At 41.7% G+C, this 9843-nt stretch overlaps 2 long non-coding RNA genes across 2 annotated transcripts; both read left to right on the forward strand.

Moving 5' to 3' along the window:
• Positions 1-307: 307 nt before the first annotated feature.
• Positions 308-3129, forward strand: LOC109195220 (uncharacterized). Its single transcript, XR_003214684.1, has 3 exons — positions 308-593; positions 1013-2666; positions 3066-3129. It is a non-coding gene; the product is annotated as an uncharacterized LOC109195220 (long non-coding RNA).
• A 5645-nt stretch (positions 3130-8774) lies between these two features.
• On the forward strand, positions 8775-9833 carry LOC112842709 (uncharacterized). The gene is made up of 5 exons (XR_003214673.1): positions 8775-8800; positions 8883-9100; positions 9192-9372; positions 9459-9629; positions 9719-9833. It is a non-coding gene; the product is annotated as an uncharacterized LOC112842709 (long non-coding RNA).
• Positions 9834-9843: the final 10 nt, after the last annotated feature.

Below are 9843 nucleotides of genomic sequence, written 5' to 3' on the forward strand. Positions count from 1 at the left end.
CAACCTGAAGAAGTGTGCAGTTGGATGGAGGGAGGTACAGTATTTGGGGTACCACTTGGGAGACGGGCAGGTGCGTCCAAGGGCGGAGAAGACGGCCGCCATCGCATCCTACCCACTTCCCAAGACAAAAAAGGAGATGAGGTAATTCCTGGGGCTGCCTGGGTACTATCGCCAGTTCCTGTCTGGGTTCGCAGACCTGACCAGCTCTGCAGACGGACGCCTCAAAAAGAGGGCTGCTCTTTTGTCCCAGCAGGTAAGAGTGGTCGACCGCCCGATTGTGTACATCTGCTCAGACCGCAAGGGGGGTAGGTTTGGCCGAATGCGACCCCAGCCTCAGTCGGGCGGTGGGGATGTGTGGCAGGGGTGTTGCAGTGGGCTCAAGGGGCTGTGCCAGGAAGGCTATGATGATGGCTATGAGATGATTGTGTTTACAAGGTCTCCTTCCTTTTAGTGACCCTGGACCTGAGACAAGAGAGTGTGGAGTGTGGAGTAATCTGGAAAGCTGGCTGCCAGGAAAAGACCACGGTTCTAGACCACAAAGGAACATTTCTGTGCTCTAAATAAAAGAAACCAGATAGTCACACGAACACTCTGTGGGTTCCTGATCTTTCACATCAGTTAAGCCACTTAACACTGACCTGTGAATCATTCGAGCATAAAAACAGCACCTAACACAAGAGATGAACAACTGTTTTTTATACTTAACAGAAAATTTTACTGGGAGCTTGTGACAAAACATCATTTGTTGCCATTTCTTTTCTTGAATTGATGAAAAATACTAAAGATTAAAAAGTTCAAGAGTAAAAAAAATAGTATTTTTACACCAGCAAGGTGATTCCCAAAGAGCTATTAGCTGAAAACCTGCCATAACTTGGCAAAGGTCCAATGTGTCCCTTAAATTATCAGGAAAAGTGTGGGCTACAGGAAAAAGAAAATTTTGCAGTAAATCATGGTGATCGCTTGCATCACTGGAATTATCATCTTCATCTCTCTTGTCCTTCGTTCATTCCAGATGTCTTGAAAACAAGTTTTAACAAAGTCCTGGAGACGTGCCCAATGCTGGAGGACCTCCTGCTTTACCCCTGACTCAGATAAACTCATCTCTGACACACACACACACACACACACACACACATGCTGAATTCACATCTTGCCATTAAATGTGATACAGTAACCAACTTTTTCTTTCAGAAAAAAAGAAAATTGAGAGATTCACCGTTCTGTTTGCATCAGTCTATCAGATGAATCCCCTCCAAGTCCAATATTTACATCAGTTACAGTGATAATGCTTGGTGTATACTTTCAGCCACAGCAGTAGAAAGTCAGGAATGAATCTCACTGAAATTGTAGCTGCATTTGCTATTTAATTTAATTGGAATAAATACAGTTAACAACTCCTTTATAAAAATCTGTTATATTTGATCTCAGATAGCCACTACACACACTCTGTTTTTATCCCTTTATCTTTCACTGGTCTGTCGTTTGATATAACAAGAAAGTTAATATCATGGCTGCTCTGGCAGATGTGTGGAGTGAAGAGAGATAGGAGCCAAATGCAGAGGCTGACGAGGACTTAAACTAAAAATGTGCCTTTTATTGAGGCAGCACAAAACTACAAACAAAAATGCAGGAATATAAAGACTAAAGTAACAAAAACTAAACGGGGAGGGAAGTAGAAACAAATATAGAGAAACTAAAGATCTGAGACGTGGAACACAACAAATGATAACCTGGAACAAGAGACATGTCATGGATGATACACAGACAACCCAGCAGCAAACAGAGGAAGACAATGGGCTTAAATACACAGAGGGATAAATGAGGGAATAAGACACAGGAGGAGAGCACAGCTGGGAGAAATCACAAACAACGAGACCAGTGGGAGGAAAACTGAAACACTAACATAGCACAAGAGACTATCAAAGTAAAACAGCAAACAAGAAACGACATTTACAAAGACACAGAGTTGACATTGATACTTGACTGACTGGGAAGAAATGGGGAACATGGAAACAAGAGTGACTAGACATGACATGTGGGACACAGGGGCAAAGCAAAGTAACAGAAACCTAAAGCCTAAGAATATAACACAAGAAGAAAACAAAGAGAACCAAAAGAATAATCAATGCATATAAATTAAACAAACAAAAAAACACTGGATCACAGACTCAGTACCATGACAGTTGAATGTACAATAATAAAGACTTTAAATCAGATGACAATGTAGCTGACACTGTGCTTATTAGTGTGTGGTCAACCAGAAATCTTCATAGTGTCATCCATACATGAGATCTTTATACAAATGAGGAAAAGACAATGAAGAAACTGTTTAATTGATATGAAATGACTGAATTATATGAAATATTATGGCTTTGTCTGCCAGATTGTTTTTCTGTAAACTACTTTGAACTACTGGCAGTCAGTGATGTCACCTAAAGGCAAGATTCTATGTTGTGTTGCCGTAGTTTCCAGAGTTTACTTATAAAGCTCACTTACAGAACTCAGTTAGAAACGTCAAGCATTTGAAGGACGCTCATTTGAAGGAATATTAACTCAATATCAACTCATTACGGTGACATTTTCGATTTTAAAGTTCTCCAAAATTACAATGACAAAGGAAACAAGAAAAATTACCACTCCAGCAGATAAAGATTCAGGAGATCAAGGTAAGTAAAATTATAAAATCAAATCCTGGTAAAATCCAAATAACAGAATGTACAATCCTAAAAATGTCGACACTGTGTGAATCGTTTTTAGAGCATTTGAATCATATGTTTGATTGAAAATAGCTTTATTACAAGATGTCTAATCAAAGAAAGGTTACCGGTCTTTGGTAAAATAATGTAATAAGTTTATACTTGGACTCAACAGTAAAAACAGACCAACAAGTGTCATCAAGATCTAAGACTTGTAAACCTAGTATCAATTCGCACTGGTCAGTTTTTTATCTCAAGAACAAACTTGTGATAATTTAAGCAATAGCTATTTCAAATTCTTTGCCACCGAAATGCTTCCAGTCCCGATGTCGGGACTCTTTTTCACCACTGTGTTGGTGTCGTTTATAGATTGTAAGACCAGGACTGCTAAAAGAAAGGCCAGTCCTGAAAAGAAGACCCCAATAAAAAGGAGAGGGTCGCTGAGCAGGCTGGTCCTTCCACCAGCTCAGATGTGGTCAAAGGAGTAAAGCGCAAGGTTGTGCAAGATGGAGAGGGCACAACAAACCAACCAAAGAAGGCTAAACTGCTTGACCATATGAGCGGTGACAAGGAACAAGCATCTTCCTCACTGGACACTGGTAAAGGTAGGCTAATTAGTTGAGTGAGGGGGCAGACTAAGTGTGGGTGCTAGGTTTAAGATATTGGTGTTTAGTGTTTGTGAGATATTTGTGACCATCATCCAGTGAGCTGGTGTGCTTTTGGTGTTTTCCACATCTGCAGACTTGAACAACAAAAACGTGTGTGCGAAAAACAGCAAAAGAAAGGCCGCGGAGACAACAGAGAGTCACCCAAGAAAAAGAAAAGGAATGTGGACCAGGACAAAAAATCAGTGGCTGACCAAAAACGTAAGTAGCAAGCAGCCTGGGTTTATATTCAGGGAAGAGCAAAGGAACATTTGGGCTACAGAAGAGAGTAATTTGTGTCACAGCGGTAGTAAAACAAGATTTATGTTTGTCTGTTTAGGTGAATTCGAAGCCAGATACGTGGAGGAGCACCAGCTCGGAGAAGGAGGCTGCGGAGCAGTTTTGCTGGCTACCGATAGAAGATCGTTTCCAGTAAGTGTTCAGGCGATGGAGCAAGACAGCAGTAACGCAGATAATGTATAATATCATAAGCTGAGACGTGTGCTGTGTTTCCACCTTTAATTATGTCATACTGAGGAAATGCTCACCAATGCTCTGTGTCTTTTAGGTTGCCATCAAACACATTCCAAAAATAAAATCTACTGCAAAGTGGCGGTAAGTGTCCAACACTTGAATCAATTTACATTACTGGATGAATGCGGCGTTCCTCATTATTCACTTTGTTGTAATATTTCAGGATGAAAACGGGAAGAAGCTCTCTGTGGAAGTGGCCATTATGCTGAAACTTGCAGTGAAGCAGAAGGGTCAGTGGGAACATCAGCACTGTGTCCTTGCTGGAGTGGTTCGACCTTGGCAAAGAACTGATCCTGGTGCTGGAGAGACTGTCCCCGCTGTGACCTGCAAAAATACAAAGCAGAAAATGGAAGAACTTAACCAGAGGACAAGGCCAAGGTAGGTTGACTGGAAGAACCTTAGACTGTACAGCATTCAATCAAGGCGCAGAGTATTAGAAAGCATTATCTTATTATTGTCTTTCATCTTTTCCAGGTCATTCTGAAGCAACTAGTTGATGCTGCAAAGGAACTTGAGGATAAAAACATCTTTCATCGGGACATCAAGGGAGAAAACATTCTGATTGAGACCGGCTCAGATGTGCCTCGTGTTCGCATCATTGACTTGGACTGAGCTGCTTTGTTAAGCAGCGATCTCTGTATCGCGTCTTCTATGGTAACATATTCTGCTCCTGCTTTTCACAGATGTAACAATTTGTGTCTTTGTTTTAGCAGAAATTGCAATTGTGTCTGTTTGTTAGGTACTCCTCTTCACACCCCTCCCGAGTGGTAAGGAGGACTGCTACAGGTGTGGACCACCACGGTGTGGCAAATGGAGTGGTGCTGTATGAAGCGGTTCATGCACGGGACTTTGATACCGAGAGGTTCCTCAGCAAGAAACTGACCATCAAAAACGTCTGTCCACAAGTAAGAAACTTCACACTCCAGATTCACGGATGCCTTGAATAACTGGGACTATCATCTTCATCTTTTATCTTTTCTTTCTTTCCAGAATGCCGGAATTCTGGAAGCATGCTTAATAAAGTCCGGAGAAGCGCCCAACACGGAGGAGCTCCAGCATCACCCTGCTAAGATAACACACACAAACACACAAATCACACATTCACATCTTATCATGCAAGTTGATACATGTAGTAACTTGCTTTCTTTTTTCTGTTGGACAGAATAGATAGAATGGGACAATTAAAATAAAATCAAAATTTTGCTTTCTTGGAGTTCCTGTAACCCCCAGCCATCCCAGGAAAGGGATCTCTTGAAGGCTTCCCGAGGTTTCTTCCATCAATCTGGCCCCTGGGGAGTTTTTCCTCGTCTTCATAGAGAGCTTGGGCTGGTCAGGTGCTCCCTCAAAACTGTCTTATCTGATGACATCAAATAAAGATGTTTTACTTAAAGTAAAATTTGATCAAAATAAAACTTGTTTAATTTATCTTTGCTGAGGATTCTCTTTCATTCTATTTCAAAGATTGGTTTTTTTTTTTTTACCCATGGTGCATTTTGACAATAAGAAAACTGAATCAGTTAAAGTGTGCACGAGACAGTCACACTGCAATGCTCTGAAGACTTGCATTTGTTGCTCTAACCCCCAACCAGTTTGGACAGATTTCCTGGTTCTGCCAGAGGTTTTTCCTTCAGAAGGGAGTTTTTCCTTCCCACTGTTGCTGAGTGGTTGCTCATAGTGAGCTGTCTGATTGTAAAAGTAAAAAGTTAATAAAGGCATTCATAGCAGAGTTATCACAGAGAGAACTAAATAGCTTAAATGTACAATTTCTACAGGACCGAATATAACTTCATTATGTATAAAGGTCTGTGGATAATTACTCCTATTGTAACTTTACACAAGAGAAAGTTTGCTGTCACACTGTTATAACAGGTTGGTTTTGTCCTCTGAGTTGAGCCTTGATGCATTATTGAAGAATTTCCTCTGAAGTAGCTGTTGATGAAAATTTAAAGTCCTGCTATAACAGAAATGTGCTTTAGTTCATGTTTCTGACAGTCTGCCTCAGTGGATCAATAGAAGATCTGGCACGGAAACTAGATGATGAAAGAAGGTAGGAGTGTATATACACACCAGTCAAAGGTTGTGGTAGTCATGCTAGTTAGTGTGATTCAATTTTGCATAATCCCCAACAGTGTCCCCAGCAAACTCGACACATCCATTCACCCTTCTGTGTCGCACAATACACGGCAGGCGGACCAAGATCTCAATTTGGACTATCAGACCAAAGCACAGATTCCACTGGTCTATGTCATTCCTTGTGTTTCGTGGCCCAAACAAATCTCTTCTTTGTTGCTTTTCCTTAGTGGTGGTTTCCAGAGGTGGTCAAGTAACCAAAATTGTACTCAAGGAAGAGTAGAATTACTTACAATATATACTCCAGTAAAAGTGAAAAGTCGTCATCCAAAAAATTGCTCAGTAAGAGTAAAAAAGTAGTTGGTGAAAAGACTACTCAAGTACTGAGTAACTGGTTGTAATGACTGATTTATTTTTAATTTTAAAATAAATGCTAGTAAAAACAAAATAAATAATATACAAATTTAGTATTTCAAATCAAATATATCTAGAAACTAACAAATTAAATGGTAAATGCCTGCATTTGTAAGCGCTTTACTCAGTCCCTAAGACCCCAAAGCGCTTTACACTACATTCAGTCATTCACCCATTCACACACACATCACACACTGGCAATGGCAAGCTACATTGTAGCCACAGCTGCCTGGGGCGCACTGACAGAGCGAGCTGCCGGACGCTGGCGCCACCGGGCCTCTGAGCACCACCAGTAGGCAAACATGGGGTTAGTATCTTGCCCAAGGATATTTGGCATGCAGGCAGCAGGCAGCCTGGGATCGAACCACTGACCTTCTGATTAGTGGCTGACCTGCTCTGCCACTGCCAATTAAGGCACAACAATTTGAATTTCCAGATTTCAGTTTTTCACAAGATAAAGCTTTTAACCAATAACTACAGTAAATAATATAAATATATAAACAATGCAAACCATTTCCAGTGACAAGATGTGCTGTATACTTTATATTCACTTTTACTCCAAATGGCACAGCAGCCTCAGAGAAAACATTAGAACGAGGCATCTTCAACATATGTACATACAAGGCGGCTCACTTTACCATAAATTGTATGGGTGTGCATCTATGTCTGCATATTTAGCAAAAATGCGCCATTTCTTCACTCAGTAAGGTGATAGTTGAGCTTCAGCAGCAGTTTGCTCTCAAGGTTCTTGCTGTGAAGCTGTAATGTTCAGCAGTGAACAGAGTCTCGCACAGTCTTTCACAAACTCCAGATGCAGGAAGAGCTGTATTAATTTTGATTGACAGCTATGCAACAGATCAGGGGCCAGCAACCCTAAAATAGCTGATCTGCACTTTGCCAACATAAAGCTCCATAAAGTTGTTCTATATAGTGTGTAACTGTTGATATAGAGCGTTAATAAATGTATTATTAATGCAATGGTTCATATGGCACATTGACTTCGGAGGAATTTTACCTCTCCAGCTCCCGGCTTTCCTGACCCATGACCCAAAGAAGTCATCTTCGTCAGATAGGCCGCTGTTTTGCTGGCCTCATCCAGCTTGTGTCTAGGTGATGTCTGATGAAGTTGAGACCTGTGGAAAGATATATGGTTTCAAAAGAATCATGTCTGGGTATTATAGTACTGTATTGACTCTGTATAGATGTTTCCGTGAAAATTTTAATCACACTGGACATGCTTTTTTTTTTACTAAATCTGTTGAAAACGACATCTTGTCATTTATATCCCGCACAAACACTATGCAATGAATTCCACATTAAGTTAAAATAAGAACGTATGCAAGCAAGAGAACGCAAACACCTCAGTCTGCGGTTGCAAAAATGAAACACCAACGCCTATGGGCTCAAAATGTGGTCATAAATTTTGTACTTGTAATCAGGAGTTGTGTGTGTAAAAAAGATTTGTATGTGTGTAGAAGATTTGTGTGTGGACAGTGTGGACTTAGCCAACAAAAACCTGCAAGTCACAAGTACGAATTTGACCCTATTTTTCTTCCTGTCATCTGATTGGTCATGTCATTCATCACAAATGTAACAATCCATCAGAGAACAATGGGTTTGGCTGGGTTGGCTCTGCCCGCCACAGCTCATGAGTGGCTACATGTGATTGTGAAGGAGTGAAGCGCAAGGTTGAGCAAGATGGAGAGGGCACAACGAACCAACCAAAGAAGGTTAACTGCTTGACCATATGGCGTGACAAGGAACAAGCGTCTCCTCGTTGGACACTGGTAAAGGTAGGCTAATTAGTGAGTGAGGGGCAGACTAAGGTGGTTGCTAGGTTTAAGATATTGGTGTTTAGTGTTTGTGAGATATTTGTGTCCATCATCCAGTGAGCTGATGTGCTTTTGGTGTTTTCCACATCTGCAGACATAGCTTGAACAACAACATGTGTGCCGAGAAATGCAAAGAAAGGCGCGGGAGACAACACCAAGAACACCCGAAAACAAAAGGAAGTGGACCAGGATAAAAAATCAGTGGCTGACCAAAAACGTAAGTAGCAAGCAGCCTGGGTTTATATTCAGGGAAGGGCAAAAGGAACATCTAGGCTACAGAAAGAGTAATTTGTGTCACAGCGGTAGTAAAACAAGATTTGCGTTTGTCTGTTTAGGTGAATTCGAAGCCAGATATGTGAGGAGCACCAGCTCGGAGAAGGAGGCTGCGGAGCAGTGTTTGCTGGCTCCGATAGAAGATCGTTTCCTGTAAGTGTTCAGCGATGGTAGTAAGACAGGCAGTAACGCAGATAATGTATAATATCGTAAGCTGAGAGGTGTGCTGTGTTTCCACCTTTAATTATGTCATACTGAGGAAATGCTCACCAATGCTCTGTGTCTTTTAGGTAGCCATCAAACACATTCCCAAAATAAAGTGTACTGCAAAGTGGCGGTAAGTGTCCAACACTTGAATCAGTTTTACATTCTGGATTGAATGCGGCGTTCCTCATCATCCACTTGTTGTAATATTTCAGGATGAAAGCGGGAAGAAGCTCTCTGTGGAAGTGGCCATTATGCTGAAACTTGCAGGTGAAGCAGAAGGGTCAGTGGGAACATCAGCACCTGTGTCCTTGCTGGAGTGGTTCGACATTGGCAAAGAACTGATCCTGGTGCTGGAGAGACCTGTCCCCGCTGTGGACCTGCAAAAATACAAAGCAGAAAATGGAGATCTTTACCAGAGGACAAGGCCAAGGTAGGTTGACTGGAAGAACCTCAGACTGTACAGCATTCAATCAAGGCGCAAAAAAGCATTAAGTCATTATTGTCTTTTTCATCTTTTCCAGGTCATTCTGAAGCAACTAGTTGATGCTGCAAAGGAACTTGAGGATAAACACATCTTTCATCGGGACATCAAGGGAGAAAACATTCTGATTGAGACCGGCTCAGATGTGCCTCGTGTTCGCATCATTGACTTTGGACTGAGCTGCTTTGTTAAGCAGCGATCTCTGTATCGCGTCTTCTATGGTAACATATTCTGCTCCTGCTTTTCACAGATGTAACAATTTGTGTCTTTTGTTTTAGCAGAAATTGCAATTGTGTCTATTTGTTAGGTACTCCTCTTCACACCCCTCCCGAGTGGTACAGGAGGAGCTGCTACAGGTGTGGACCCACCACGGTGTGGCAAATGGGAGTGGTGCTGTATGAAGCGGTTCATGCACGGGACTTTGATACCGAGAGGTTCCTCAGCAAGAAACTGACCATCAAAAAGCGTCTGTCCACAAGTAAGAAAACTTCACACTTCCAGATTCACGGATGCCTTGGATCACTAGAACTATCATCTTCATCTTTTTTATCTTTTCTTTCTGTCCAGAATGCCGGAATTTCTTGGAAGCATGCTTAACTAAAGTCCGGAGAAGCGCCCAACACTGGAGGAGCTCCAGCATCACCCCTGGCTAAGATAACACACACAAGCACACAAATCACACAATTCACATT

Source organism: Oreochromis niloticus, linkage group LG17 (genome assembly GCF_001858045.2).
Source record: "Oreochromis niloticus isolate F11D_XX linkage group LG17, O_niloticus_UMD_NMBU, whole genome shotgun sequence".
NCBI lineage: Eukaryota > Metazoa > Chordata > Actinopteri > Cichliformes > Cichlidae > Oreochromis > Oreochromis niloticus.